The sequence below is a fragment of the Rutidosis leptorrhynchoides genome, chromosome 6, assembly GCF_046630445.1.
Source record: "Rutidosis leptorrhynchoides isolate AG116_Rl617_1_P2 chromosome 6, CSIRO_AGI_Rlap_v1, whole genome shotgun sequence".
Classification (NCBI taxonomy): domain Eukaryota; kingdom Viridiplantae; phylum Streptophyta; class Magnoliopsida; order Asterales; family Asteraceae; genus Rutidosis; species Rutidosis leptorrhynchoides.
Genome location: NC_092338.1, coordinates 63,737,794 through 63,744,953, shown reverse-complemented (window position 1 = coordinate 63,744,953; position 7,160 = coordinate 63,737,794).

The following is a 7,160-nucleotide window of genomic DNA, read 5'->3' as shown; positions in this document are numbered from 1 at the left end:
GCACCGTATTTTCTAAAGCCACTACCCGAGCGCGAAGCTCGTTGACTTCTTCTATTATACCGGGATGATTGACGGTTGGAACGAGCGAATGAACAAGATTCGAAATATGGGATAGTATGTAATCATGACGAGATACTCTAGAAATGAGCGAGAAAATGGTGTTTCGAATAGGTTCACCGGTAAGTGCTTCAGGTTCATCGTTAAGAGGACAATTTGGTGGATGGAATGGATCACCTTCTTCTTGCCTCCAGAGATTTAGTATATTACGAACCCATCCCCAATTCATCCAAAATAGATGATGGGAAATTGGTTGATCCATTCCGGTGACGATGTTCTCGGAGCTCGAATGGAAATCCATATCGGCGTAGCTATCGAAGTCGGAGGAATTCGAACTGGATGAAGAATCCATCTTGTATAGTCGGAGAAGTGAATTTTTGGTTTGGAATAGATTATAGGAGTTGGGTTTGGTACTCTTCAATACATAATTTACATATGTATATATAATATCAAAATCCCATGAATTACGGAGAATCTTTGAAATACGTCAGGCAATGTCTATAGTAACAGATACGCTAAGATATGAATTTTGTCTATACACTATCGATGCACTAAATGCAGTAAGACGTGTCTAGACTTAAGAATGATAAGCAGGCAGTTCCCTAAGGATGATAAGCAGATGATTTCCGACTAGGATTGATAAGCAAAACTTTTGACAGGCAGACACGGTCAAAGTCCAGACTCACTTAATGTATCCTAACAACTACTAGTTAGACACACTAATGCAAGGCCTGGTTCGCTAAGACCAACGCTCTGATACCAACTGAAAGGATCCGAAACTAATCATCCGGACATCGTCCATATAGATTAAAAACGAATTACAATAGTTGATAACATCGCGAGGTACTTGACCTCTATATGATACATTTTACAAACGTTGCATTTATTTCTTAAAGGCAATCTATTATTACATCGAGAGTTGACATATTAGCCTAACATTTTATAACAACCAAATGATCTAATCTGCCATTTTCATAACAATAGTCTTTAATGAACTTCAATGACTCGAATGCAACGTCCTTGTATCATAGCTTAAATGGTCCCAAGTAGTATCCTTAACATGAGCTAATGCACAGCGGAAGACTTAATTCGTACCTGAGAATAACATGCTTTAAAACGTCAACATAAAGTTGGTGAGATATATAGGTTTGATGCTAGCAGCGTTATAACAATGGACCACAAGATTTCGTATATAATCATTTCAATAAAAATATTCTAAGTGGTTGAGCACTTGGTAACCATACTTAACATTTAATCACGTCGCATATTCCCTTTAATATGAAATCTTACTACACCGTACCAAGGTGTAGTCGCAAAACGAAGTACTGTGCAACCGTTGAATACTGGTCGTCCAGTCCGGTTGGGGTTGTCAGGCCCGATAGATCTATCAACAGGATTCGCGTTTACAATACCGCTGTAAATAACAGTTACCAAGCTACAGGGAAGTATGCCAGTGGTACAACTCAACGTAGAATATATTTTTCAGTTACTTGTGTCCATACCGTAAAACATAAAATACATGTATTCTCATCCCGAAATATTTAGAGTTTAAAAGTGGGACTATATACTCACTGTTGTCTCGAAGATATATATATTTTTGACTTGGTCTTCCGGTTGATATCACGAACCTATCCATATATAATATATCAATATATTTTCATTTTAAACAAACATCTCGTATATATATTTATAATACTTTTAATACTTTGAATAATTCCTTAGTCCGTAGTTAGCGTTTCGATGTTAGTAATTCAATTTTAATGGTTCATTTTTAGATGTTTAATATACCCGCAATAAATAAACCCCCAACGAAATAAATAAAACTCCCATAAAACCCCATCGTATATGTGTTGGTCTAGATTAATCTTGACCCATGGTACCGGTGTTGTCAAATGACGTGTTGCGTACATAAAGTACCGGTGTTGTCAAATGACGTGTTGCGTACAATCATGGGATCTTATGATTAATCTTCTCGTGTTGTTTACGGGTGATCCTGAACCATATGAAATTGAATTATGAGTACATATATATAAAATATCATGTTATCTTAGAAATATGTGATTTATATCTTTTTTTCCAATTGATCCCGTAGTTGAAATGATCTAGGATAACCAATTTTGTTTCGGTCATAGTTTCTTCGTTACAAGTCCGTTTTCGTTGATTCAAATTGCCATCTTCTTGGATCGAGTTCTTCTTTAAGACTATGAACTGTAAATACCTTGGTTTGTATTCAAAATCATACGGCATAAGTGAAACATTAGTGAAACATATGAAGTTAAACATTTTGTTACAAAAAAAATCATTTAATGACCATTTTTCTAAAAATACTTATACTTTGAAAAACCAAGTTTTACCTTATTAAATTAGCATATATTTAAGTTATATTACAGGTCTTGAAGTATTTTAAAAGTTAAGTTAGAAGGATCTATTTAGTTTGCAAACAAGTTTGAAAACATTCAAACTGTGTTCTTGTTGTTAAACTTTTGTACCACAAAATAAGATAGCTATATATATATGAATCGAACAAGGTTATGAACATAGATTCTACCTCAAGTTCCTTGGATAAGTTTGCTGTAAAAGAGGAGTAAGAAGCTAGAATCAAAAGGGTGATAGAAGTGGATGAAAGATTGGAAGTAAGTTGGTGTTCTTGGAAGGTTTTCTTGAAGTGTTTTTGTATGGTTTTCTTATGGTGTTTATGTAAGGTTTTTGAAGCTAGATCTTCTTAGAACTTTACTGAATTGTTGAAGGTGTTTAAGGGTTATAAGTGTGTGTGTTTTAGCTAGGAGATTGAAGTAGTAAATGAATCAAAATGATGATACATATATACTCCTAAAAATGTGATCTTTAAGGATAACATGACAAAATTTTAGTTTGTAATCTTATGTATTTGTCAAACAATAATACAAAAGCAATTACCTTATACCTAGGGTAGTAACAAGGGCTGGTTAGGTGGTGATTTGATGTGTATATACCAATAGTAAATACGTATAGAAGCTAGGTATGATACGAGTACAAATACTCTAGATATACGTATAGAAATTTTGTGAAAAATGGAATGAGGATTCAAATATAGCTATCTTTTGTGAATACACTTATATGATTTTATGTATTTAAGTCTTAAAAGTGAGTAAATACATTACTTATACGATATATGTATAAACATTATAAGTCTTAAGTATTTATGTCAAATAACGTTACGTATAGTTATCGTTTTGAAAACTTAAGTTAGTAGTTTCAAAATATACTTATAACTTATAGTTTTTGATACAAAATAAGATATTAAAACATTCATTAATCATGTTAAATATGTATATATACATATATATACGCAAACGTATAATTATCATATATTGTATAGTTCGTGATATCGTCGGTCAAACTAGACGGTCAAACGTTGTGTAAAACTCTTTTCGGAAATATAAATCTCGACAATTTGGATTACTTATCATGTTGGTAAGTTTTAATTTATGTAAATATTAATCTTATAAGTATAGAACGATCGAAAAAAAATGCGGGTCAACTTTAGGGTTTTTGCTTATCGTGTCGGAACCATATAGAGATTAGAGTTTAAATTTGGTCGGAAATTTCCGGGTCGTTACACACCCCCACCCAGAATGTTCACTAGACGGAAGGGCTAGTGGGCTTGGTTTTTAGTACTTCGAAGTTTATATAATTATTATACAGACGAGATGTTCTGTTTTGGGGATATTATTATGCGCATTATATGTTAAGGTCGGTTACCAAGCCAAGCTATGAAAGCAATGAAAAGTGAATGTTATGTATCGAGAGAATGATTTTATACACAGGTTATGTGTATGTTATTTTTGTGCACAAGATATGTGTACGGTTACTAAGATTTATGAAAGATGATTTCGTACACGAGAAAGGTGTACTGTATTTAAAAGATATCGAATGTACATTACATGTGGGTATAGGATTCGGGCCCATTTGTACCATGCAGCATTTAAATCTTGTGGTCTATCAAAATGATGAATTTTATTGTTTTATGATAAACCTATGAACTCACCAACCTTTTGGTTGACACTTGAAAGCATGTTTATTCTCAGGTATGAAAGAAATCTTCCACTGTGCATTTGCTCATTTTAGAGATATTACTTGGAGTCATTCATGACATTTTTCAAAAGACGTTGCAATAGAGTCGTTGAGTTCATCAAGATTATTATTAAGTCAATTATGTGGGATATATTATGAAATGGTATGCATGTCGTCAACTTTCGATGTAATGAAAGTTTGTCTTTTAAAAACGAATGCAATGTTTGTAAAATGTATCATATAGAGGTCAAGTACCTCACAATGTAACCAAATGTAATGTATTCGTCCAGATGGATTAGGACGGGTCAGGAAAACATCTTACTGCAATAATTGCATGAATAATGTATAGACAAATTCGTATCTTAGCGTATCTGCTAATTCATATCTTAGCATATCTTTTACTGTAGACTTTGCCTGACAAGCTTCTGTAGATTCCTTCGTAATTTATGAGATTTTAGTATTATATATGCATATGTAAATTATGTATTGCAAAGTACTAATCTACATCCTATAACCTATTTCTTATCGAAAATCCTTCATCTGATCGTACGAGATGAATTCCTCAACCAGTTCGAGTTCCTCAGATTTCGATAGCTACTCCGATAGTTATTCCGACAGCTATTCCGACATGGATATTCACCCAAGCTCCGAAAGTGGTGTCACCAGAATAAATCAATCAATCAACCATCCCCAATTCATCTGATGGGTTCGTAGTCGACTTAATCAATGGAGACGCGAAGAAGGCGATCCTTTTCATCAACTAAATTTCCCTCTTAGCGATGAACCTGAAGCACTCACTGGCGAACCAATCCGAAACACCAATTTCACCTTCATTTCCCGAATATCTCGCCACGATTATATTCTATCTAAAATTCTAAACCTTATTCATCCACTCGTTCTGACCGACAATCATCCCGGAATAATAGAAGAAGTCAACGAACTTCGCGCTAGAATAATCAATTTGGAGAATATGGTACAAAATTTACCAGCTTCAGCAACATCATCGGCACCAACAGTACCATCAGTAATAGCATCAGTACCATCAACAATCCATGCCTCAACATCTCATTCTGTACCTCGAGTATAATCATCGTTCTACATAACGTTCTACATCATTTATCTTCGTTCGACATGGCAATTATGTAATCTCTGTTTTAGAGATTATATATTCTTGTTTTGACGGTAAACCAAATGAGTTTAATACTATATTAACTCATTAAATCCATGATTACATCTGAAGAAAATATATATGTATATATGTTTTCATAAAGATTGTAATTAAAAATTCTTTCATACAAACTGATAATGGTGAAAATATTTAACGGGTAGGTAATACCCGAGGAATATTTAGATTTCACATTAATAAGTTACACTGTACATTCTTCCCATCTGATTCAACAGTCATTTACTATCCTACCTACATCCACAGATATACGAATCCGTACACCGCAGAATAACTATTTTCATCCAATTTCATATTCGGATTTTGATTTATCAGAATCCAACAAGTGGCATAATGAAGAAAACATTGGACAAAATAAAATTTGTTAGAAACAAACAAATTAACTATGAGAAATTTTGTTAAGAATCCACGCTAACTGTTCCTAGCTAACTGTTCCTAGCTAACTGTTAATTCCATATCACAATTTATTTATCGCAATTTATTTATTACAATTTATTTATCGCATTTTATTTATCGCAATTTTAATTCTCGCAATTTTATTTATCGTCATTTAATTTCTGTTATTTATTTTACGCACTTTATTTATTGTCATTTAAATACTGTTATTTACGCATTTAAATATCAGGACACGTATACAAGGTTTTGACATATCATATCGACGCATCTATATATATTATTTGGAATAACCATAGACACTCTATATGCAGTAATACTGGAGTTAGCTATACAGGGTTGAGGTTTATTCTATAATAATATATATACTTTGAGTTGTGATCGAGTCTGAGACACGTACACGGGTCACGATACGTATTAATTAATTCAAATATTATATATTAAACTATATATGAATTATTGGACTGTTAACTGTGGACTATCGACTGTGGACTAATAACATTGGACAATTAAAATGAACTAAAATATTGATTATAACATATGAAACTAAACAATTCTTCAAGTTTGCCCTCATTTGTATCTTGACGATTACAATCTGCGTTCAAATCTTTCACGAATCTTAGAAATACCTCAATCGAGAGGATGATCCAACTACACATAATCTGTGTCAGATTCTTTAGCATTGTTATTACCGAAAATAACTTTGCAATCCCTTTCCAAATTAGCCAATTTTGTTACAGCTCCAACAAGTCAACTTCGACTTTTCACTCGGATTAGCTTATTATAACCCTGATATATAAGTTGTCTTTCGTCATCGATACCGGGAAACCGTTTATATCTCACCACATTAGCAGTAAACTTACCAACAAATTCGTTGAACTTTGACTTTTCGGAAAATCATTATAATTATCGAAACCTTATCCGCATCTTGTAACGATAATTGCCATACCAATTATCGAGAATCAGCAATCAGTATTTTGAATTTTGCAGCATTTCTACATCAACAGTTATATGTATACATATAACATTTATCTCTTAGAATTATGATATTCCATTCTGAAATTTTGAAAAGCACCCAGCCTATGAATCAAAGCATTGAACTTTGAAAAAGCTGAATGAAGCAGCAGAAACTGTAGACAACCGTAAACGACCTTAATTGTCGGAAGTTTGATGATAAAAAAAATATATTATGTTGGAAAAGCTCAGAAAAGTTGAACTGGAAAACGGATTGAGCTAACCATGAAGGAGACCGAGGACAAATACAAGGACCAAACCCTATAATCAAAGAATCTAGGTAATTCTGGATCCGTTGAAATCTTTAGAGAATATCTTGCTCCGAAGTCATGTTAAAATCTTGCGGAAAATTTTTCATCATCAACCTTCAATCTTAGAAATTCCAAAATATCATCATAAATATCTTTGATATTTCTGAGGATATTTTCATAAATATTCTTGTCTGAAATCATTTATCTCT